Source organism: Crinia signifera, chromosome 7 (genome assembly GCF_055691185.1).
Source record: "Crinia signifera chromosome 7, ASM5569118v1, whole genome shotgun sequence".
Lineage (NCBI taxonomy): Eukaryota > Metazoa > Chordata > Amphibia > Anura > Myobatrachidae > Crinia > Crinia signifera.
In genome coordinates, this window is record NC_139223.1 from 106,711,236 (window position 1) to 106,731,439 (window position 20,204).

Here is a 20,204-nt window from a genome sequence, read left to right on the forward strand (position 1 = left end):
CTATTGTGTCTGTTTGACCTCTTCCAAATGTCTGTACTGGCAATAAAAAGAAAAAGTTTCCAATTTAAATAGCTAGAGAATAAAAACAATTTGCCAGTAATGTGAAAAAACCTACAGCACCAGGTGTTCCCATGTGGTCTCCCACCCAAGTACTAACCAGGCCCGACACTGCTTAGCTTCCAAGATCAGACGAGTTTGGGCCTATCCAATGTGGTATGGCTGTAGATGAGATAAATGCTCTTTTTTGACCTCTTCTCTTCTATCACCAGGTAAGCTAATAAAAAAGTTTCGTAACTGTTTTTGCTTACTGAAAAAAATCATGTGTTGGCAATGTAAATAGACCTACAGGACATGATATTAGCAGGGGATCTTAAATTAAACTACTAAAGAGGCTCAACACTGTTTAGCTGCCAAAAGCAGTTGGAATTGGGCCTAAACAGTGTGGTAAGTCTTTAGGTGATGGCTATTGTGTATGTTTGACCTCTTCTAAATGTCTGTGCTGGCAATAAAAAGAAAAAGTTTCCAATATAAATAGATAGAGAATAAAAACAATTTGCCAGTAATGTGAAAAAACCTACAGCACCTGGTGTTCCCATGTGGTCTCCCAGCCAAGTACTAACCAGGCCCAACACTGCTTAGCTTCCAAGATCAGACGGGATTGGGCCTATCCAATGTGGTATGGCTGTAGGTGAGATACATGCACTTTTTTGCCCTCTTCTACTTCTATCACCAGGTAAGCTAATAAAAAAGTTTCCTAACTGTTTTGGCTTAATGAAAAAAATCATGTTTTGGTAATGTAAAAAGACCTACAGGACATGATATTAGCAGGGGATCTTAAATGAAACTACTAAAGAGGCTCATACACTGTTTAGCTGCCAAAAGCAGTTGGAATTGGGCCTAAACAGTGTGGTAAGTCTTTAGGTGATGGCTATTGTGTCTGTTTGACCTCTTCCAAATGTCTGTACTGGCAATAAAAAGAAAAAGTTTCCAATTTAAATAGCTAGAGAATAAAATCAATTTGCCAGTAATGTGAAAAAACCTACAGCACCAGGTGTTCCCATGTGGTCTCCCACCCAAGTACTAACCAGGCCCGACACTGCTTAGCTTCCAAGATCAGACGAGATTGGGCCTATCCAATGTGGTATGGCTGTAGATGAGATAAATGCTCTTTTTTGACCTCTTCTCTTCTATCACCAGGTAAGCTAATAAAAAAGCTTCCTAACTGTTTTTGCTTACTGAAAAAAATCATGTGTTGGTAATGTAAAAAGACCTACAGGACATGATATTAGCAGGGGATCTTAAATTAAACTACTAAAGAGGCTTAACACTGTTTAGCTGCCAAAAGCAGTTGGAATTGGGCCTAAACAGTGTGGTAAGTCTTTAGGTGATGGCTATTGTGTCTGTTTGACCTCTTACAAATGTCTCTACAGGCAATAAAAAGAAAAAGTTTCCAATTTAAATAGCTAGAGAATAAAAACAATTTGCCAGTAATGTGAAAAAACCTACAGCACCTGGTGTTCCCATGTGGTCTCCCACCCAAGTACTAACCAGGCCCAACACTGCTTAGCTTCCAAGATCAGACGAGATTGGGCCTATCCAATGTGGTATGGCTGTAGGTGAGATACATGCACTTTTTTGCCCTCTTCTACTTCTATCACCAGGTAAGCTAATAAAAAAGCTTCCTAACTGTTTTTGCTTACTGAAAAAAATCATGTGTTGGTAATGTAAAAAGACCTACAGGACATGATATTAGCAGGGGATCTTAAATTAAACTACTAAAGAGGCTTAACACTGTTTAGCTGCCAAAAGCAGTTGGAATTGGGCCTAAACAGTGTGGTAAGTCTTTAGGTGATGGCTATTGTGTCTGTTTGACCTCTTACAAATGTCTCTACAGGCAATAAAAAGAAAAAGTTTCCAATTTAAATAGCTAGAGAATAAAAACAATTTGCCAGTAATGTGAAAAAACCTACAGCACCTGGTGTTCCCATGTGGTCTCCCACCCAAGTACTAACCAGGCCCAACACTGCTTAGCTTCCAAGATCAGACGAGATTGGGCCTATCCAATGTGGTATGGCTGTAGGTGAGATACATGCACTTTTTTGCCCTCTTCTACTTCTATCACCAGGTAAGCTAATAAAAAAGCTTCCTAACTGTTTTTGCTTACTGAAAAAAATCATGTGTTGGTAATGTAAAAAGACCTACAGGACATGATATTAGCAGGGGATCTTAAATTAAACTACTAAAGAGGCTTAACACTGTTTAGCTGCCAAAAGCAGTTGGAATTGGGCCTAAACAGTGTGGTAAGTCTTTAGGTGATGGCTATTGTGTCTGTTTGACCTCTTACAAATGTCTCTACAGGCAATAAAAAGAAAAAGTTTCCAATTTAAATAGCTAGAGAATAAAAACAATTTGCCAGTAATGTGAAAAAACCTACAGCACCTGGTGTTCCCATGTGGTCTCCCACCCAAGTACTAACCAGGCCCAACACTGCTTAGCTTCCAAGATCAGACGAGATTGGGCCTATCCAATGTGGTATGGCTGTAGGTGAGATACATGCACTTTTTTGCCCTCTTCTACTTCTATCACCAGGTAAGCTAATAAAAAAGTTTCCTAACTGTTTTGGCTTAATGAAAAAAATCATGTTTTGGTAATGTAAAAAGACCTACAGGACATGATATTAGCAGGGGATCTTAAATGAAACTACTAAAGAGGCTCATACACTGTTTAGCTGCCAAAAGCAGTTGGAATTGGGCCTAAACAGTGTGGTAAGTCTTTAGGTGATGGCTATTGTGTCTGTTTGACCTCTTACAAATGTCTCTACAGGCAATAAAAAGAAAAAGTTTCCAATTTAAATAGCTAGAGAATAAAAACAATTTGCCAGTAATGTGAAAAAACCTACAGCACCTGGTGTTCCCATGTGGTCTCCCACCAAAGTACTAACCAGGCCCAACACTGCTTAGCTTCCAAGATCAGACGAGATTGGGCCTATCCAATGTGGTATGGCTGTAGGTGAGATACAGGCACTTTTTTGCCCTCTTCTACTTCTATCACCAGGTAAGCTAATAAAAAAGTTTCGTAACTGTTTTTGCTTACTGAAAAAAATTATGTGTTGGCAATGTAAAAAGACCTACAGGACATGATATTAGCAGGGGATCTTAAATTAAACTACTAAAGAGGCTCAACACTGTTTAGCTGCCAAAAGCAGTTGGAATTGGGCCTAAACAGTGTGGTAAGTCTTTAGGTGATGGCTATTGTGTATGTTTGACCTCTTCTAAATGTCTGTGCTGGCAATAAAAAGAAAAAGTTTCCAAATTAAATAGCTAGAGAATAAAAACAATTTGCCAGTAATGTGAAAAAACCTACAGCACCTGGTGTTCCCATGTGGTCTCCCAGCCAAGTACTAACCAGGCCCAACACTGCTTAGCTTCCAAGATCAGACGAGATTGGGCCTATCCAATGTGGTATGGCTGTAGGTGAGATACATGCTCGTTTTTGACCTCTTCTCTTCTATCACCAGGTAAGCTAATAAAAAAGCTTCCTAACTGTTTTTGCTTACTGAAAAAAATCATGTGTTGGTAATGTAAAAAGACCTACAGGACATGATATTAGCAGGGGATCTTAAATTAAACTACTAAAGAGGCTTAACACTGTTTAGCTGCCAAAAGCAGTTGGAATTGGGCCTAAACAGTGTGGTAAGTCTTTAGGTGATGGCTATTGTGTCTGTTTGACCTCTTACAAATGTCTCTACAGGCAATAAAAAGAAAAAGTTTCCAATTTAAATAGCTAGAGAATAAAAACAATTTGCCAGTAATGTGAAAAAACCTACAGCACCTGGTGTTCCCATGTGGTCTCCCACCCAAGTACTAACCAGGCCCAACACTGCTTAGCTTCCAAGATCAGACGAGATTGGGCCTATCCAATGTGGTATGGCTGTAGGTGAGATACATGCACTTTTTTGCCCTCTTCTACTTCTATCACCAGGTAAGCTAATAAAAAAGTTTCCTAACTGTTTTGGCTTAATGAAAAAAATCATGTTTTGGTAATGTAAAAAGACCTACAGGACATGATATTAGCAGGGGATCTTAAATGAAACTACTAAAGAGGCTCATACACTGTTTAGCTGCCAAAAGCAGTTGGAATTGGGCCTAAACAGTGTGGTAAGTCTTTAGGTGATGGCTATTGTGTCTGTTTGACCTCTTACAAATGTCTCTACAGGCAATAAAAAGAAAAAGTTTCCAATTTAAATAGCTAGAGAATAAAAACAATTTGCCAGTAATGTGAAAAAACCTACAGCACCTGGTGTTCCCATGTGGTCTCCCACCCAAGTACTAACCAGGCCCAACACTGCTTAGCTTCCAAGATCAGACGAGATTGGGCCTATCCAATGTGGTATGGCTGTAGGTGAGATACAGGCACTTTTTTGCCCTCTTCTACTTCTATCACCAGGTAAGCTAATAAAAAAGTTTCGTAACTGTTTTTGCTTACTGAAAAAAATTATGTGTTGGCAATGTAAAAAGACCTACAGGACATGATATTAGCAGGGGATCTTAAATTAAACTACTAAAGAGGCTCAACACTGTTTAGCTGCCAAAAGCAGTTGGAATTGGGCCTAAACAGTGTGGTAAGTCTTTAGGTGATGGCTATTGTGTATGTTTGACCTCTTCTAAATGTCTGTGCTGGCAATAAAAAGAAAAAGTTTCCAATTTAAATAGATAGAGAATAAAAACAATTTGCCAGTAATGTGAAAAAACCTACAGCACCTGGTGTTCCCATGTGGTCTCCCACCCAAGTACTAACCAGGCCCAACACTGCTTAGCTTTCAAGATCAGAGGAGATTGGGCCTATCCAATGTGGTATGGCTGTAGGTGAGATACATGCACTTTTTTGCCCTCTTCTACTTCTATCACCAGGTAAGCTCATAAAAAAGTTTCCTAACTGTTTTGGCTTAATGAAAAAAATCATGTTTTGGTAATGTAAAAAGACCTACAGGACATGATATTAGCAGGGGATCTTAAATGAAACTACTAAAGAGGCTCATACACTGTTTAGCTGCCAAAAGCAGTTGGAATTGGGCCTAAACAGTGTGGTAAGTCTTTAGGTGATGGCTATTGTGTCTGTTTGACCTCTTCCAAATGTCTGTACTGGCAATAAAAAGAAAAAGTTTCCAATTTAAATAGCTAGAGAATAAAAACAATTTGCCAGTAATGTGAAAAAACCTACAGCACCAGGTGTTCCCATGTGGTCTCCCACCCAAGTACTAACCAGGCCCAACACTGCTTGGCTTCCAAGATCAGACGAGATTGGGCCTATCCAATGTGGTATGGCTGTAGGTGAGATACATGCTCTTTTTTGCCCTCTTCTCTTCTATCACCAGGTAAGCTAATAAAAAAGCTTCCTAACTGTTTTTGCTTACTGAAAAAAATCATGTGTTGGTAATGTAAAAAGACCTACAGGACATGATATTAGCAGGGGATCTTAAATTAAACTACTAAAGAGGCTCAACACTGTTTAGCTGCCAAAAGCAGTTGGAATTGGGCCTAAACAGTGTGGTAAGTCTTTAGGTGATGGCTATTGTGTCTGTTTGACCTCTTCCAAATGTCTGTACTGGCAATAAAAAGAAAAAGTTTCCAATTTAAATAGCTAGAGAATAAAAACAATTTGCCAGTAATGTGAAAAAACCTACAGCACCAGGTGTTCCCATGTGGTCTCCCACCCAAGTACTAACCAGGCCCGACACTGCTTAGCTTCCAAGATCAGACGAGATTGGGCCCATCCAATGTGGTATGGCTGTAGATGAGGTAAATGCTCTTTTTTGACCTCTTCTCTTCTATCACCAGGTAAGCTAATAAAAAAGCTTCCTAACTGTTTTTGCTTACTGAAAAAAATCATGTGTTGGCAATGTAAAAAGACCTACAGGACATGATATTAGCAGGGGATCTTAAATTAAACTACTAAAGAGGCTCAACACTGTTTAGCTGCCAAAAGCAGTTGGAATTGGGCCTAAACAGTGTGGTAAGTCTTTAGGTGATGGCTATTGTGTATGTTTGACCTCTTCTAAATGTCTGTGCTGGCAATAAAAAGAAAAAGTTTCCAATTTAAATAGATAGAGAATAAAAACAATTTGCCAGTAACGTGAAAAAACCTACAGCACCTGGTGTTCCCATGTGGTCTCCCAGCCAAGTACTAACCAAGCCCAACACTGCTTAGCTTCCAAGATCAGACGAGATTGGGCCTATCCAATGTGGTATGGCTGTAGGTGAGATACATGCTCGTTTTTGACCTCTTCTCTTCTATCACCAGGTAAGCTAATAAAAAAGCTTCCTAACTGTTTTTGCTTACTGAAAAAAATCATGTGTTGGTAATGTAAAAAGACCTACAGGACATGATATTAGCAGGGGATCTTAAATTAAACTACTAAAGAGGCTTAACACTGTTTAGCTGCCAAAAGCAGTTGGAATTGGGCCTAAACAGTGTGGTAAGTCTTTAGGTGATGGCTATTGTGTCTGTTTGACCTCTTACAAATGTCTCTACAGGCAATAAAAAGAAAAAGTTTCCAATTTAAATAGCTAGAGAATAAAAACAATTTGCCAGTAATGTGAAAAAACCTACAGCACCTGGTGTTCCCATGTGGTCTCCCACCCAAGTACTAACCAGGCCCAACACTGCTTAGCTTCCAAGATCAGACGAGATTGGGCCTATCCAATGTGGTATGGCTGTAGGTGAGATACATGCACTTTTTTGCCCTCTTCTACTTCTATCACCAGGTAAGCTAATAAAAAAGTTTCCTAACTGTTTTGGCTTAATGAAAAAAATCATGTTTTGGTAATGTAAAAAGACCTACAGGACATGATATTAGCAGGGGATCTTAAATTAAACTACTAAAGAGGCTTAACACTGTTTAGCTGCCAAAAGCAGTTGGAATTGGGCCTAAACAGTGTGGTAAGTCTTTAGGTGATGGCTATTGTGTCTGTTTGACCTCTTACAAATGTCTCTACAGGCAATAAAAAGAAAAAGTTTCCAATTTAAATAGCTAGAGAATAAAAACAATTTGCCAGTAATGTGAAAAAACCTACAGCACCTGGTGTTCCCATGTGGTCTCCCACCCAAGTACTAACCAGGCCCAACACTGCTTAGCTTCCAAGATCAGACGAGATTGGGCCTATCCAATGTGGTATGGCTGTAGGTGAGATACAGGCACTTTTTTGCCCTCTTCTACTTCTATCACCAGGTAAGCTAATAAAAAAGTTTCGTAACTGTTTTTGCTTACTGAAAAAAATTATGTGTTGGCAATGTAAAAAGACCTACAGGACATGATATTAGCAGGGGATCTTAAATTAAACTACTAAAGAGGCTCAACACTGTTTAGCTGCCAAAAGCAGTTGGAATTGGGCCTAAACAGTGTGGTAAGTCTTTAGGTGATGGCTATTGTGTATGTTTGACCTCTTCTAAATGTCTGTGCTGGCAATAAAAAGAAAAAGTTTCCAATTTAAATAGATAGAGAATAAAAACAATTTGCCAGTAATGTGAAAAAACCTACAGCACCTGGTGTTCCCATGTGGTCTCCCAGCCAAGTACTAACCAGGCCCAACACTGCTTAGCTTCCAAGATCAGACGAGATTGGGCCTATCCAATGTGGTATGGCTGTAGGTGAGATACATGCTCGTTTTTGACCTCTTCTCTTCTATCACCAGGTAAGCTAATAAAAAAGCTTCCTAACTGTTTTTGCTTACTGAAAAAAATCATGTGTTGGTAATGTAAAAAGACCTACAGGACATGATATTAGCAGGGGATCTTAAATTAAACTACTAAAGAGGCTTAACACTGTTTAGCTGCCAAAAGCAGTTGGAATTGGGCCTAAACAGTGTGGTAAGTCTTTAGGTGATGGCTATTGTGTCTGTTTGACCTCTTACAAATGTCTCTACAGGCAATAAAAAGAAAAAGTTTCCAATTTAAATAGCTAGAGAATAAAAACAATTTGCCAGTAATGTGAAAAAACCTACAGCACCTGGTGTTCCCATGTGGTCTCCCACCCAAGTACTAACCAGGCCCAACACTGCTTAGCTTCCAAGATCAGACGAGATTGGGCCTATCCAATGTGGTATGGCTGTAGGTGAGATACATGCACTTTTTTGCCCTCTTCTACTTCTATCACCAGGTAAGCTAATAAAAAAGTTTCCTAACTGTTTTGGCTTAATGAAAAAAATCATGTTTTGGTAATGTAAAAAGACCTACAGGACATGATATTAGCAGGGGATCTTAAATGAAACTACTAAAGAGGCTCATACACTGTTTAGCTGCCAAAAGCAGTTGGAATTGGGCCTAAACAGTGTGGTAAGTCTTTAGGTGATGGCTATTGTGTCTGTTTGACCTCTTACAAATGTCTCTACAGGCAATAAAAAGAAAAAGTTTCCAATTTAAATAGCTAGAGAATAAAAACAATTTGCCAGTAATGTGAAAAAACCTACAGCACCTGGTGTTCCCATGTGGTCTCCCACCCAAGTACTAACCAGGCCCAACACTGCTTAGCTTCCAAGATCAGACGAGATTGGGCCTATCCAATGTGGTATGGCTGTAGGTGAGATACAGGCACTTTTTTGCCCTCTTCTACTTCTATCACCAGGTAAGCTAATAAAAAAGTTTCGTAACTGTTTTTGCTTACTGAAAAAAATTATGTGTTGGCAATGTAAAAAGACCTACAGGACATGATATTAGCAGGGGATCTTAAATTAAACTACTAAAGAGGCTCAACACTGTTTAGCTGCCAAAAGCAGTTGGAATTGGGCCTAAACAGTGTGGTAAGTCTTTAGGTGATGTCTATTGTGTATGTTTGACCTCTTCTAAATGTCTGTGCTGGCAATAAAAAGAAAAAGTTTCCAATTTAAATAGATAGAGAATAAAAACAATTTGCCAGTAATGTGAAAAAACCTACAGCACCTGGTGTTCCCATGTGGTCTCCCACCCAAGTACTAACCAGGCCCAACACTGCTTAGCTTTCAAGATCAGATGAGATTGGGCCTATCCAATGTGGTATGGCTGTAGCTGAGATACATGCACTTTTTTGCCCTCTTCTACTTCTATCACCAGGTAAGCTAATAAAAAAGTTTCCTAACTGTTTTGGCTTAATGAAAAAAATCATGTTTTGGTAATGTAAAAAGACCTACAGGACATGATATTAGCAGGGGATCTTAAATGAAACTACTAAAGAGGCTCATACACTGTTTAGCTGCCAAAAGCAGTTGGAATTGGGCCTAAACAGTGTGGTAAGTCTTTAGGTGATGGCTATTGTGTCTGTTTGACCTCTTCCAAATGTCTGTACTGGCAATAAAAAGAAAAAGTTTCCAATTTAAATAGCTAGAGAATAAAAACAATTTGCCAGTAATGTGAAAAAACCTACAGCACCAGGTGTTCCCATGTGGTCTCCCACCCAAGTACAAACCAGGCCCAACACTGCTTGGCTTCCAAGATCAGACGAGATTGGGCCTATCCAATGTGGTATGGCTGTAGGTGAGATACATGCTCTTTTTTGCCCTCTTCTCTTCTATCACCAGGTAAGCTAATAAAAAAGCTTCCTAACTGTTTTTGCTTACTGAAAAAATCATGTGTTGGTAATGTAAAAAGACCTACAGGACATGATATTAGCAGGGGATCTTAAATTAAACTACTAAAGAGGCTCAACACTGTTTAGCTGCCAAAAGCAGTTGGAATTGGGCCTAAACAGTGTGGTAAGTCTTTAGGTGATGGCCATTGTGTCTGTTTGACCTCTTACAAATGTCTCTACAGGCAATAAAAAGAAAAAGTTTCCAATTTAAATAGCTAGAGAATAAAAACAATTTGCCAGTAATGTGAAAAAACCTACAGCACCTGGTGTTCCCATGTGGTCTCCCACCCAAGTACTAACCAGGCCCAACACTGCTTAGCTTCCAAGATCAGATGAGATTGGGCCTATCCAATGTGGTATGGCTGTAGGTGAGATACAGGCACTTTTTTGCCCTCTTCTACTTCTATCACCAGGTAAGCTAATAAAAAAGTTTCGTAACTGTTTTTGCTTACTGAAAAAAATTATGTGTTGGCAATGTAAAAAGACCTACAGGACATGATATTAGCAGGGGATCTTAAATTAAACTACTAAAGAGGCTCAACACTGTTTAGCTGCCAAAAGCAGTTGGAATTGGGCCTAAACAGTGTGGTAAGTCTTTAGGTGATGGCTATTGTGTATGTTTGACCTCTTCTAAATGTCTGTGCTGGCAATAAAAAGAAAAAGTTTCCAATTTAAATAGATAGAGAATAAAAACAATTTGCCAGTAATGTGAAAAAACCTACAGCACCTGGTGTTCCCATGTGGTCTCCCACCCAAGTACTAACCAGGCCCAACACTGCTTAGCTTTCAAGATCAGAGGAGATTGGGCCTATCCAATGTGGTATGGCTGTAGGTGAGATACATGCACTTTTTTGCCCTCTTCTACTTCTATCACCAGGTAAGCTAATAAAAAAGTTTCCTAACTGTTTTGGCTTAATGAAAAAAATCATGTTTTGGTAATGTAAAAAGACCTACAGGACATGATATTAGCAGGGGATCTTAAATGAAACTACTAAAGAGGCTCATACACTGTTTAGCTGCCAAAAGCAGTTGGAATTGGGCCTAAACAGTGTGGTAAGTCTTTAGGTGATGGCTATTGTGTCTGTTTGACCTCTTCCAAATGTCTGTACTGGCAATAAAAAGAAAAAGTTTCCAATTTAAATAGCTAGAGAATAAAAACAATTTGCCAGTAATGTGAAAAAACCTACAGCACCAGGTGTTCCCATGTGGTCTCCCACCCAAGTACTAACCAGGCCCAACACTGCTTGGCTTCCAAGATCAGACGAGATTGGGCCTATCCAATGTGGTATGGCTGTAGGTGAGATACATGCTCTTTTTTGCCCTCTTCTCTTCTATCACCAGGTAAGCTAATAAAAAAGCTTCCTAACTGTTTTTGCTTACTGAAAAAAATCAAGTGTTGGTAATGTAAAAAGACCTACAGGACATGATATTAGCAGGGGATCTTAAATTAAACTACTAAAGAGGCTCAACACTGTTTAGCTGCCAAAAGCAGTTGGAATTGGGCCTAAACAGTGTGGTAAGTCTTTAGGTGATGGCTATTGTGTCTGTTTGACCTCTTCCAAATGTCTGTACTGGCAATAAAAAGAAAAAGTTTCCAATTTAAATAGATAGAGAATAAAAACAATTTGCCAGTAATGTGAAAAAACCTACAGCACCAGGTGTTCCCATGTGGTCTCCCACCCAAGTACTAACCAGGCCCGACACTGCTTAGCTTCCAAGATCAGACGAGATTGGGCCTATCCAATGTGGTATGGCTGTAGATGAGATAAATGCTCTTTTTTGACCTCTTCTCTTCTATCACCAGGTAAGCTAATAAAAAAGCTTCCTAACTGTTTTTGCTTACTGAAAAAATCATGTGTTGGTAATGTAAAAAGACCTACAGGACATGATATTAGCAGGGGATCTTAAATTAAACTACTAAAGAGGCTCAACACTGTTTAGCTGCCAAAAGCAGTTGGAATTGGGCCTAAACAGTGTGGTAAGTCTTTAGGTGATGGCCATTGTGTCTGTTTGACCTCTTACAAATGTCTCTACAGGCAATAAAAAGAAAAAGTTTCCAATTTAAATAGCTAGAGAATAAAAACAATTTGCCAGTAATGTGAAAAAACCTACAGCACCTGGTGTTCCCATGTGGTCTCCCACCCAAGTACTAACCAGGCCCAACACTGCTTAGCTTCCAAGATCAGACGAGATTGGACAAATCCAATGTGGTATGGCTGTAGGTGAGCTACAGGCACTTTTTTGCCCTCTTCTACTTCTATCACCAGGTAAGCTAATAAAAAAGTTTCGTAACTGTTTTTGCTTACTGAAAAAAAATCATGTGTTGGCAATGTAAAAAGACCTACAGGACATGATATTAGCAGGGGATCTTAAATTAAACTACTAAAGAGGCTCAACACTGTTTAGCTGCCAAAAGCAGTTGGAATTGGGCCTAAACAGTGTGGTAAGTCTTTAGGTGATGGCTATTGTGTATGTTTGACCTCTTCTAAATGTCTGTGCTGGCAATAAAAAGAAAAAGTTTCCAATTTAAATAGATAGAGAATAAAAACAATTTGCCAGTAATGTGAAAAAACCTACAGCACCTGGTGTTCCCATGTGGTCTCCCACCCAAGTACTAACCAGGCCCAACACTGCTTAGCTTCCAAGATCAGACGAGATTGGGCCTATCCAATGTGGTATGGCTGTAGGTGAGATACATGCTCTTTTTTGCCCTCTTCTCTTCTATCACCAGGTAAGCTAATAAAAAAGCTTCCTAACTGTTTTTGCTTACTGAAAAAAATCATGTGTTGGTAATGTAAAAAGACCTACAGGACATGATATTAGCAGGGGATCTTAAATTAAAATACTAAAGAGGCTCAAGACTGTTTAGCTGCCAAAAGCAGTTGGAATTTGGCCTAAACAGTGTGGTAAGTCTTTAGGTGATGGCTATTGTGTATGTTTGACCTCTTCTAAATGTCTGTGCTGGCAATAAAAAGAAAAAGTTTCCAATTTAAATAGATAGAGAATAAAAACAATTTGCCAGTAATGTGAAAAAACCTACAGCACCTGGTGTTCCCATGTGGTCTCCCACCCAAGTACTAACCAGGCCCAACACTGCTTAGCTTCCAAGATCAAACGAGATTGGGCCTATCCAATGGGGTATGGCTGTATGTGAGATACATGCACTTTTTTGCCCTCTTCTACTTCTATCACCAGGTAAGCTAATAAAAAAGTTTCCTAACTGTTTTGGCTTAATTAAAAAAATCATGTTTTGGTAATGTAAAAAGACCTACAGGACATGATATTAGCAGGGGATCTTAAATGAAACTACTAAAGAGGCTCATACACTGTTTAGCTGCCAAAAGCAGTTGGAATTGGGCCTAAACAGTGTGGTAAGTCTTTAGGTGATGGCTATTGTGTATGTTTGACCTCTTCTAAATGTCTGTGCTGGCAATAAAAAGAAAAAGTTTCCAATTTAAATAGATAGAGAATAAAAACAATTTGCCAGTAATGTGAAAAAACCTACAGCACCTGGTGTTCCCATGTGGTCTCCCACCCAAGTACTAACCAGGCCCAACACTGCTTAGCTTCCAAGATCAGACGAGATTGGGCATATCCAATGTGGTATGGCTGTAGGTGAGATACAGGCACTTTTTTGCCCTCTTCTACTTCTATCACCAGGTAAGCTAATAAAAAAGTTTCGTAACTGTTTTTGCTTACTGAAAAAAATCATGTGTTGGCAATGTAAAAAGACCTACAGGACATGATATTAGCAGGGGATCTTAAATTAAACTACTAAAGAGGCTCAACACTGTTTAGCTGCCAAAAGCAGTTGGAATTGGGCCTAAACAGTGTGGTAAGTCTTTAGGTGATGGCTATTGTGTATGTTTGACCTCTTCTAAATGTCTGTGCTGGCAATAAAAAGAAAAAGTTTCCAATTTAAATAGATAGAGAATAAAAACAATTTGCCAGTAATGTGAAAAAACCTACAGCACCTGGTGTTCCCATGTGGTCTCCCACCCAAGTACTAACCAGGCCCAACACTGCTTAGCTTCCAAGATCAGACGAGATTGGGCCTATCCAATGTGGTATGGCTGTAGGTGAGATACATGCTCTTTTTTGCCCTCTTCTCTTCTATCACCAGGTAAGCTAATAAAAAAGCTTCCTAACTGTTTTTGCTTACTGAAAAAAATCATGTGTTGGTAATGTAAAAAGACCTACAGGACATGATATTAGCAGGGGATCTTAAATTAAAATACTAAAGAGGCTCAAGACTGTTTAGCTGCCAAAAGCAGTTGGAATTTGGCCTAAACAGTGTGGTAAGTCTTTAGGTGATGGCTATTGTGTATGTTTGACCTCTTCTAAATGTCTGTGCTGGCAATAAAAAGAAAAAGTTTCCAATTTAAATAGATAGAGAATAAAAACAATTTGCCAGTAATGTGAAAAAACCTACAGCACCTGGTGTTCCCATGTGGTCTCCCACCCAAGTACTAACCAGGCCCAACACTGCTTAGCTTCCAAGATCAGACGAGATTGGGCATATCCAATGTGGTATGGCTGTAGGTGAGATACAGGCACTTTTTTGCCCTCTTCTACTTCTATCACCAGGTAAGCTAATAAAAAAGTTTCGTAACTGTTTTTGCTTACTGAAAAAAATCATGTGTTGGCAATGTAAATAGACCTACAGGACATGATATTAGCAGGGGATCTTAAATTAAACTACTAAAGAGGCTCAACACTGTTTAGCTGCCAAAAGCAGTTGGAATTGGGCCTAAACAGTGTGGTAAGTCTTTAGGTGATGGCTATTGTGTATGTTTGACCTCTTCTAAATGTCTGTGCTGGCAATAAAAAGAAAAAGTTTCCAATATAAATAGATAGAGAATAAAAACAATTTGCCAGTAATGTGAAAAAACCTACAGCACCTGGTGTTCCCATGTGGTCTCCCAGCCAAGTACTAACCAGGCCCAACACTTCTTAGCTTCCAAGATCTGACGGGATTGGGCCTATCCAATGTGGTATGGCTGTAGGTGAGATACATGCACTTTTTTGCCCTCTTCTACTTCTATCACCAGGTAAGCTAATAAAAAAGTTTCCTAACTGTTTTGGCTTAATGAAAAAAATCATGTTTTGGTAATGTAAAAAGACCTACAGGACATGATATTAGCAGGGGATCTTAAATGAAACTACTAAAGAGGCTCATACACTGTTTAGCTGCCAAAAGCAGTTGGAATTGGGCCTAAACAGTGTGGTAAGTCTTTAGGTGATGGCTATTGTGTCTGTTTGACCTCTTCCAAATGTCTGTACTGGCAATAAAAAGAAAAAGTTTCCAATTTAAATAGCTAGAGAATAAAAACAATTTGCCAGTAATGTGAAAAAACCTACAGCACCAGGTGTTCCCATGTGGTCTCCCACCCAAGTACTAACCAGGCCCGACACTGCTTAGCTTCCAAGATCAGACGAGATTGGGCCTATCCAATGTGGTATGGCTGTAGATGAGATAAATGCTCTTTTTTGACCTCTTCTCTTCTATCACCAGGTAAGCTAATAAAAAAGCTTCCTAACTGTTTTTGCTTACTGAAAAAAATCATGTGTTGGCAATGTAAAAAGACCTACAGGACATGATATTAGCAGGGGATCTTAAATTAAACTACTAAAGAGGCTCAACACTGTTTAGCTGCCAAAAGCAGTTGGAATTGGGCCTAAACAGTGTGGTAAGTCTTTAGGTGATGGCTATTGTGTATGTTTGACCTCTTCTAAATGTCTGTGCTGGCAATAAAAAGAAAAAAGTTTCCAATTTAAATAGATAGAGAATAAAAACAATTTGCCAGTAACGTGAAAAAACCTACAGCACCTGGTGTTCCCATGTGGTCTCCCAGCCAAGTACTAACCAGGCCCAACACTGCTTAGCTTCCAAGATCAGACGAGATTGGGCCTATCCAATGTGGTATGGCTGTAGGTGAGATACATGCTCGTTTTTGACCTCTTCTCTTCTATCACCAGGTAAGCTAATAAAAAAGCTTCGTAACTGTTTTTGCTTACTGAAAAAAATCATGTGTTGGTAATGTAAAAAGACCTACAGGACATGATATTAGCAGGGGATCTTAAATTAAACTACTAAAGAGGCTTAACACTGTTTAGCTGCCAAAAGCAGTTGGAATTGGGCCTAAACAGTGTGGTAAGTCTTTAGGTGATGGCTATTGTGTCTGTTTGACCTCTTACAAATGTCTCTACAGGCAATAAAAAGAAAAAGTTTCCAATTTAAATAGCTAGAGAATAAAAACAATTTGCCAGTAATGTGAAAAAACCTACAGCACCTGGTGTTCCCATGTGGTCTCCCACCCAAGTACTAACCAGGCCCAACACTGCTTAGCTTCCAAGATCAGACAAGATTGGGCCTATCCAATGTGGTATGGCTGTAGGTGAGATACATGCACTTTTTTGCCCTCTTCTACTTCTATCACCAGGTAAGCTAATAAAAAAGTTTCCTAACTGTTTTGGCTTAATGAAAAAAATCATGTTTTGGTAATGTAAAAAGACCTACAGGACATGATATTAGCAGGGGATCTTAAATGAAACTACTAAAGAGGCTCATACACTGTTTAGCTGCCAAAAGCAGTTGGAATTGGGCCTAAACAGTGTGGTAAGTCTTTAGGTGATGGCTATTGTGTCTGTTTGACCTCTTACAAATGTCTCTACAGGCAATAAAAAGAAAAAGTTTCCAATTTAAATAGCTAGAGAATAAAAACAATTTGCCAGTAATGTGAAAAAACCTACAGCACCTGGTGTTCCCATGTGGTCTCCCACCCAAGTACTAACCAGGCCCAACACTGCTTAGCTTCCAAGATCAGACGAGATTGGGCCTATCCAATGTGGTATGGCTGTAGGTGAGATACAGGCACTTTTTTGCCCTCTTCTACTTCTATCACCAGGTAAGCTAATAAAAAAGTTTCGTAACTGTTTTTGCTTACTGAAAAAAATTATGTGTTGGCAATGTAAAAAGACCTACAGGACATGATATTAGCAGGGGATCTTAAATTAAACTACTAAAGAGGCTCAACACTGTTTAGCTGCCAAAAGCAGTTGGAATTGGGCCTAAACAGTGTGGTAAGTCTTTAGGTGATGGCTATTGTGTATGTTTGACCTCTTCTAAATGTCTGTGCTGGCAATAAAAAGAAAAAGTTTCCAATTTAAATAGATAGAGAATAAAAACAATTTGCCAGTAATGTGAAAAAACCTACAGCACCTGGTGTTCCCATGTGGTCTCCCACCCAAGTACTAACCAGGCCCAACACTGCTTAGCTTTCAAGATCAGATGAGATTGGGCCTATCCAATGTGGTATGGCTGTAGGTGAGATACATGCACTTTTTTGCCCTCTTCTACTTCTATCACCAGGTAAGCTAATAAAAAAGTTTCCTAACTGTTTTGGCTTAATGAAAAAAATCATGTTTTGGTAATGTAAAAAGACCTACAGGACATGATATTAGCAGGGGATCTTAAATGAAACTACTAAAGAGGCTCATACACTGTTTAGCTGCCAAAAGCAGTTGGAATTGGGCCTAAACAGTGTGCTAAGTCTTTAGGTGATGGCTATTGTGTCTGTTTGACCTCTTCCAAATGTCTGTACTGGCAATAAAAAGAAAAAGTTTCCAATTTAAATAGCTAGATAATAAAAACAATTTGCCAGTAATGTGAAAAAACCTACAGCACCAGGTGTTCCCATGTGGTCTCCCACCCAAGTACTAACCAGGCCCAACACTGCTTAGCTTCCAAGATCAGACGAGATTGGGCCTATCCAATGTGGTATGGCTGTAGGTGAGATACATGCTCTTTTTTGCCCTCTTCTCTTCTATCACCAGGTAAGCTAATAAAAAAGCTTCCTAACTGTTTTTGCTTACTGAAAAAAATCATGTGTTGGTAATGTAAAAAGACCTACAGGACATGATATTAGCAGGGGATCTTAAATTAAAATACTAAAGAGGCTCAACACTGTTTAGCTGCCAAAAGCAGTTGGAATTTGGCCTAAACAGTGTGGTAAGTCTTTAGGTGATGGCTATTGTGTATGTTTGACCTCTTCTAAATGTCTGTGCTGGCAATAAAAAGAAAAAGTTTCCAATTTAAATAGATAGAGAATAAAAACAATTTGCCAGTAATGTGAAAAAACCTACAGCACCTGGTGTTCCCATGTGGTCTCCCACCCAAGTACTAACCAGGCCCAACACTGCTTAGCTTCCAAGATCAGACGAGATTGGGCCTATCCAATGTGGTATGGCTGTAGGTGAGATACATGCTCTTTTTTGCCCTCTTCTCTTCTATCACAAGGTAAGCTAATAAAAAAGCTTCCTAACTGTTTTTGCTTACTTAAAAAAATCATGTGTTGGTAATGTAAAAAGACCTACAGGACATGATATTAGCAGGGGATCTTAAATTAAACTACTAAAGAGGCTCAACACTGTTTAGCTGCCAAAAGCAGTTGGAATTGGGCCTAAACAGTGTGGTAAGTCTTTAGGTGATGGCTATTGTGTCTGTTTGACCTCTTACAAATGTCTCTACAGGCAATAAAAAGAAAAAGTTTCCAATTTAAATAGCTAGAGAATAAAAACAATTTGCCAGTAATGTGAAAAAACCTACAGCACCTGGTGTTCCCATGTGGTCTCCCACCCAAGTACTAACCAGGCCCAACACTGCTTAGCTTCCAAGATCAGACGAGATTGGGCCTATCCAATGTGGTTTGGCTGTAGGTGAGATACAGGCACTTTTTTGCCCTCTTCTACTTCTATCACCAGGTAAGCTAATAAAAAAGTTTCGTAACTGTTTTTGCTTACTGAAAAAAATCATGTGTTGGCAATGTAAATAGACCTACAGGACATGATATTAGCAGGGGATCTTAAATTAAACTACTAAAGAGGCTCAACACTGTTTAGCTGCCAAAAGCAGTTGGAATTGGGCTTAAACAGTGTGGTAAGTCTTTAGGTGATGGCTATTGTGTATGTTTGACCTCTTCTAAATGTCTGTGCTGGCAATAAAAAGAAAAAGTTTCCAATATAAATAGATAGAGAATAAAAACAATTTGCCAGTAATGTGAAAAAACCTACAGCACCTGGTGTTCCCATGTGGTCTCCCAGCCAAGTACTAACCAGGCCCAACACTGCTTAGCTTCCAAGATCAGACGAGATTGGGCCTATCCAATGTGGTATGGCTGTAGGTGAGATACATGCACTTTTTTGCCCTCTTCTACTTCTATCACCAGGTAAGCTAATAAAAAAGTTTCCTAACTGTTTTGGCTTAATGAAAAAAATCATGTTTTGGTAATGTAAAAAGACCTACAGGACATGATATTAGCAGGGGATCTTAAATGAAACTACTAAAGAGGCTCATACACTGTTTAGCTGCCAAAAGCAGTTGGAATTGGGCCTAAACAGTGTGGTAAGTCTTTAGGTGATGGCTATTGTGTCTGTTTGACCTCTTCCAAATGTCTGTACTGGCAATAAAAATAAAAAGTTTCCAATTTAAATAGCTAGAGAATAAAAACAATTTGCCAGTAATGTGAAAAAACCTACAGCACCAGGTGTTCCCATGTGGTCTCCCACCCAAGTACTAACCAGGCCCGACACTGCTTAGCTTCCAAGATCAGAAGAGATTGGGCCTATCCAATGTGGTATGGCTGTAGGTGAGATAAATGCTCTTTTTTGACCTCTTCTCTTCTATCACCAGGTAAGCTAATAAAAAAGCTTCCTAACTGTTTTTGCTTACTGAAAAAAATCATGTGTTGGCAATGTAAAAAGACCTACAGGACATGATATTAGCAGGGGATCTTAAATTAAACTACTAAAGAGGCTCAACACTGTTTAGCTGCCAAAAGCAGTTGGAATTGGGCCTAAACAGTGTGGTAAGTCTTTAGGTGATGGCTATTGTGTATGTTTGACCTCTTCTAAATGTCTGTGCTGGCAATAAAAAGAAAAAGTTTCCAATTTAAATAGATAGAGAATAAAAACAATTTGCCAGTAACGTGAAAAAACCTACAGCACCTGGTGTTCCCATGTGGTCTCCCAGCCAAGTACTAACCAGGCCCAACACTGCTTAGCTTCCAAGATCAGACGAGATTGGGCCTATCCAATGTGGTATGGCTGTAGGTGAGATACATGCACTTTTTTGCCCTCTTCTACTTCTATCACCAGGTAAGCTAATAAAAAAGTTTCCTAACTGTTTTGGCTTAATGAAAAAAATCATGTTTTGGTAATGTAAAAAGACCTACAGGACATGATATTAGCAGGGGATCTTAAATGAAACTACTAAAGAGGCTCATACACTGTTTAGCTGCCAAAAGCAGTTGGAATTGGGCCTAAACAGTGTGGTAAGTCTTTAGGTGATGGCTATTGTGTATGTTTGACCTCTTCTAAATGTCTGTGCTGGCAATAAAAAGAAAAAGTTTCCAATTTAAATAGATAGAGAATAAAAACAATTTGCCAGTAACGTGAAAAAACCTACAGCACCTGGTGTTCCCATGTGGTCTCCCAGCCAAGTACTAACCAGGCCCAACACTGCTTAGCTTCCAAGATCAGACGAGATTGGGCCTATCCAATGTGGTATGGCTGTAGGTGAGATACAGGCACTTTTTTGCCCTCTTCT

General features: G+C 39.2%; 44 non-coding genes across 44 annotated transcripts; all 44 read right to left on the bottom strand.

Moving 5' to 3' along the window:
- Positions 1–108: 108 nt before the first annotated feature.
- On the bottom strand, positions 109–227 carry LOC146024085 (5S ribosomal RNA). Its single transcript, XR_014453479.1, has one exon. It is a non-coding gene; the product is annotated as a 5S ribosomal RNA (ribosomal RNA).
- Positions 228–571: 344 nt separating this feature from the next.
- Positions 572–690, bottom strand: LOC146021597 (5S ribosomal RNA). The gene has a single exon (XR_014451076.1). It is a non-coding gene; the product is annotated as a 5S ribosomal RNA (ribosomal RNA).
- Positions 691–1,036: 346 nt separating this feature from the next.
- LOC146023352 (5S ribosomal RNA) lies at positions 1,037–1,155 on the bottom strand. The gene has a single exon (XR_014452773.1). It is a non-coding gene; the product is annotated as a 5S ribosomal RNA (ribosomal RNA).
- Positions 1,156–1,499: 344 nt separating this feature from the next.
- Positions 1,500–1,618, bottom strand: LOC146021969 (5S ribosomal RNA). Its single transcript, XR_014451436.1, has one exon. It is a non-coding gene; the product is annotated as a 5S ribosomal RNA (ribosomal RNA).
- A 345-nt stretch (positions 1,619–1,963) lies between these two features.
- LOC146021970 (5S ribosomal RNA) lies at positions 1,964–2,082 on the bottom strand. The gene has a single exon (XR_014451437.1). It is a non-coding gene; the product is annotated as a 5S ribosomal RNA (ribosomal RNA).
- A 345-nt stretch (positions 2,083–2,427) lies between these two features.
- On the bottom strand, positions 2,428–2,546 carry LOC146021972 (5S ribosomal RNA). The gene has a single exon (XR_014451439.1). It is a non-coding gene; the product is annotated as a 5S ribosomal RNA (ribosomal RNA).
- Positions 2,547–2,892: 346 nt separating this feature from the next.
- LOC146022616 (5S ribosomal RNA) lies at positions 2,893–3,011 on the bottom strand. The gene has a single exon (XR_014452063.1). It is a non-coding gene; the product is annotated as a 5S ribosomal RNA (ribosomal RNA).
- Positions 3,012–3,356: 345 nt separating this feature from the next.
- LOC146022785 (5S ribosomal RNA) lies at positions 3,357–3,475 on the bottom strand. Its single transcript, XR_014452226.1, has one exon. It is a non-coding gene; the product is annotated as a 5S ribosomal RNA (ribosomal RNA).
- Positions 3,476–3,819: 344 nt separating this feature from the next.
- Positions 3,820–3,938, bottom strand: LOC146021973 (5S ribosomal RNA). Its single transcript, XR_014451440.1, has one exon. It is a non-coding gene; the product is annotated as a 5S ribosomal RNA (ribosomal RNA).
- Positions 3,939–4,284: 346 nt separating this feature from the next.
- LOC146021974 (5S ribosomal RNA) lies at positions 4,285–4,403 on the bottom strand. Its single transcript, XR_014451441.1, has one exon. It is a non-coding gene; the product is annotated as a 5S ribosomal RNA (ribosomal RNA).
- Positions 4,404–4,748: 345 nt separating this feature from the next.
- LOC146024008 (5S ribosomal RNA) lies at positions 4,749–4,867 on the bottom strand. The gene has a single exon (XR_014453406.1). It is a non-coding gene; the product is annotated as a 5S ribosomal RNA (ribosomal RNA).
- Positions 4,868–5,213: 346 nt separating this feature from the next.
- Positions 5,214–5,332, bottom strand: LOC146023267 (5S ribosomal RNA). Its single transcript, XR_014452690.1, has one exon. It is a non-coding gene; the product is annotated as a 5S ribosomal RNA (ribosomal RNA).
- Positions 5,333–5,676: 344 nt separating this feature from the next.
- LOC146023040 (5S ribosomal RNA) lies at positions 5,677–5,795 on the bottom strand. The gene has a single exon (XR_014452471.1). It is a non-coding gene; the product is annotated as a 5S ribosomal RNA (ribosomal RNA).
- A 344-nt stretch (positions 5,796–6,139) lies between these two features.
- On the bottom strand, positions 6,140–6,258 carry LOC146023556 (5S ribosomal RNA). Its single transcript, XR_014452970.1, has one exon. It is a non-coding gene; the product is annotated as a 5S ribosomal RNA (ribosomal RNA).
- A 344-nt stretch (positions 6,259–6,602) lies between these two features.
- Positions 6,603–6,721, bottom strand: LOC146021975 (5S ribosomal RNA). The gene has a single exon (XR_014451442.1). It is a non-coding gene; the product is annotated as a 5S ribosomal RNA (ribosomal RNA).
- A 345-nt stretch (positions 6,722–7,066) lies between these two features.
- On the bottom strand, positions 7,067–7,185 carry LOC146021977 (5S ribosomal RNA). The gene has a single exon (XR_014451443.1). It is a non-coding gene; the product is annotated as a 5S ribosomal RNA (ribosomal RNA).
- Positions 7,186–7,530: 345 nt separating this feature from the next.
- Positions 7,531–7,649, bottom strand: LOC146022786 (5S ribosomal RNA). Its single transcript, XR_014452227.1, has one exon. It is a non-coding gene; the product is annotated as a 5S ribosomal RNA (ribosomal RNA).
- A 344-nt stretch (positions 7,650–7,993) lies between these two features.
- On the bottom strand, positions 7,994–8,112 carry LOC146021978 (5S ribosomal RNA). Its single transcript, XR_014451444.1, has one exon. It is a non-coding gene; the product is annotated as a 5S ribosomal RNA (ribosomal RNA).
- Positions 8,113–8,458: 346 nt separating this feature from the next.
- On the bottom strand, positions 8,459–8,577 carry LOC146021979 (5S ribosomal RNA). Its single transcript, XR_014451445.1, has one exon. It is a non-coding gene; the product is annotated as a 5S ribosomal RNA (ribosomal RNA).
- A 345-nt stretch (positions 8,578–8,922) lies between these two features.
- LOC146024022 (5S ribosomal RNA) lies at positions 8,923–9,041 on the bottom strand. Its single transcript, XR_014453419.1, has one exon. It is a non-coding gene; the product is annotated as a 5S ribosomal RNA (ribosomal RNA).
- A 346-nt stretch (positions 9,042–9,387) lies between these two features.
- On the bottom strand, positions 9,388–9,506 carry LOC146023909 (5S ribosomal RNA). Its single transcript, XR_014453310.1, has one exon. It is a non-coding gene; the product is annotated as a 5S ribosomal RNA (ribosomal RNA).
- A 343-nt stretch (positions 9,507–9,849) lies between these two features.
- LOC146021520 (5S ribosomal RNA) lies at positions 9,850–9,968 on the bottom strand. The gene has a single exon (XR_014451002.1). It is a non-coding gene; the product is annotated as a 5S ribosomal RNA (ribosomal RNA).
- A 345-nt stretch (positions 9,969–10,313) lies between these two features.
- On the bottom strand, positions 10,314–10,432 carry LOC146024009 (5S ribosomal RNA). The gene has a single exon (XR_014453407.1). It is a non-coding gene; the product is annotated as a 5S ribosomal RNA (ribosomal RNA).
- Positions 10,433–10,778: 346 nt separating this feature from the next.
- LOC146023268 (5S ribosomal RNA) lies at positions 10,779–10,897 on the bottom strand. The gene has a single exon (XR_014452691.1). It is a non-coding gene; the product is annotated as a 5S ribosomal RNA (ribosomal RNA).
- A 344-nt stretch (positions 10,898–11,241) lies between these two features.
- On the bottom strand, positions 11,242–11,360 carry LOC146023353 (5S ribosomal RNA). The gene has a single exon (XR_014452774.1). It is a non-coding gene; the product is annotated as a 5S ribosomal RNA (ribosomal RNA).
- Positions 11,361–11,703: 343 nt separating this feature from the next.
- On the bottom strand, positions 11,704–11,822 carry LOC146023080 (5S ribosomal RNA). Its single transcript, XR_014452510.1, has one exon. It is a non-coding gene; the product is annotated as a 5S ribosomal RNA (ribosomal RNA).
- Positions 11,823–12,168: 346 nt separating this feature from the next.
- LOC146021980 (5S ribosomal RNA) lies at positions 12,169–12,287 on the bottom strand. Its single transcript, XR_014451446.1, has one exon. It is a non-coding gene; the product is annotated as a 5S ribosomal RNA (ribosomal RNA).
- Positions 12,288–12,631: 344 nt separating this feature from the next.
- Positions 12,632–12,750, bottom strand: LOC146024258 (5S ribosomal RNA). Its single transcript, XR_014453644.1, has one exon. It is a non-coding gene; the product is annotated as a 5S ribosomal RNA (ribosomal RNA).
- A 346-nt stretch (positions 12,751–13,096) lies between these two features.
- Positions 13,097–13,215, bottom strand: LOC146023357 (5S ribosomal RNA). The gene has a single exon (XR_014452778.1). It is a non-coding gene; the product is annotated as a 5S ribosomal RNA (ribosomal RNA).
- Positions 13,216–13,560: 345 nt separating this feature from the next.
- LOC146021981 (5S ribosomal RNA) lies at positions 13,561–13,679 on the bottom strand. Its single transcript, XR_014451448.1, has one exon. It is a non-coding gene; the product is annotated as a 5S ribosomal RNA (ribosomal RNA).
- A 344-nt stretch (positions 13,680–14,023) lies between these two features.
- On the bottom strand, positions 14,024–14,142 carry LOC146023368 (5S ribosomal RNA). Its single transcript, XR_014452789.1, has one exon. It is a non-coding gene; the product is annotated as a 5S ribosomal RNA (ribosomal RNA).
- Positions 14,143–14,487: 345 nt separating this feature from the next.
- On the bottom strand, positions 14,488–14,606 carry LOC146023554 (5S ribosomal RNA). Its single transcript, XR_014452968.1, has one exon. It is a non-coding gene; the product is annotated as a 5S ribosomal RNA (ribosomal RNA).
- A 346-nt stretch (positions 14,607–14,952) lies between these two features.
- Positions 14,953–15,071, bottom strand: LOC146023354 (5S ribosomal RNA). Its single transcript, XR_014452775.1, has one exon. It is a non-coding gene; the product is annotated as a 5S ribosomal RNA (ribosomal RNA).
- A 345-nt stretch (positions 15,072–15,416) lies between these two features.
- On the bottom strand, positions 15,417–15,535 carry LOC146022788 (5S ribosomal RNA). The gene has a single exon (XR_014452228.1). It is a non-coding gene; the product is annotated as a 5S ribosomal RNA (ribosomal RNA).
- Positions 15,536–15,879: 344 nt separating this feature from the next.
- LOC146023671 (5S ribosomal RNA) lies at positions 15,880–15,998 on the bottom strand. The gene has a single exon (XR_014453081.1). It is a non-coding gene; the product is annotated as a 5S ribosomal RNA (ribosomal RNA).
- Positions 15,999–16,344: 346 nt separating this feature from the next.
- LOC146021982 (5S ribosomal RNA) lies at positions 16,345–16,463 on the bottom strand. The gene has a single exon (XR_014451449.1). It is a non-coding gene; the product is annotated as a 5S ribosomal RNA (ribosomal RNA).
- Positions 16,464–16,808: 345 nt separating this feature from the next.
- On the bottom strand, positions 16,809–16,927 carry LOC146022998 (5S ribosomal RNA). Its single transcript, XR_014452430.1, has one exon. It is a non-coding gene; the product is annotated as a 5S ribosomal RNA (ribosomal RNA).
- Positions 16,928–17,273: 346 nt separating this feature from the next.
- Positions 17,274–17,392, bottom strand: LOC146022263 (5S ribosomal RNA). The gene has a single exon (XR_014451728.1). It is a non-coding gene; the product is annotated as a 5S ribosomal RNA (ribosomal RNA).
- Positions 17,393–17,736: 344 nt separating this feature from the next.
- Positions 17,737–17,855, bottom strand: LOC146021984 (5S ribosomal RNA). Its single transcript, XR_014451451.1, has one exon. It is a non-coding gene; the product is annotated as a 5S ribosomal RNA (ribosomal RNA).
- Positions 17,856–18,199: 344 nt separating this feature from the next.
- On the bottom strand, positions 18,200–18,318 carry LOC146023365 (5S ribosomal RNA). The gene has a single exon (XR_014452786.1). It is a non-coding gene; the product is annotated as a 5S ribosomal RNA (ribosomal RNA).
- A 345-nt stretch (positions 18,319–18,663) lies between these two features.
- LOC146022789 (5S ribosomal RNA) lies at positions 18,664–18,782 on the bottom strand. Its single transcript, XR_014452229.1, has one exon. It is a non-coding gene; the product is annotated as a 5S ribosomal RNA (ribosomal RNA).
- A 346-nt stretch (positions 18,783–19,128) lies between these two features.
- On the bottom strand, positions 19,129–19,247 carry LOC146023373 (5S ribosomal RNA). Its single transcript, XR_014452794.1, has one exon. It is a non-coding gene; the product is annotated as a 5S ribosomal RNA (ribosomal RNA).
- Positions 19,248–19,591: 344 nt separating this feature from the next.
- On the bottom strand, positions 19,592–19,710 carry LOC146022790 (5S ribosomal RNA). The gene has a single exon (XR_014452230.1). It is a non-coding gene; the product is annotated as a 5S ribosomal RNA (ribosomal RNA).
- Positions 19,711–20,056: 346 nt separating this feature from the next.
- Positions 20,057–20,175, bottom strand: LOC146022791 (5S ribosomal RNA). The gene has a single exon (XR_014452231.1). It is a non-coding gene; the product is annotated as a 5S ribosomal RNA (ribosomal RNA).
- Positions 20,176–20,204: the final 29 nt, after the last annotated feature.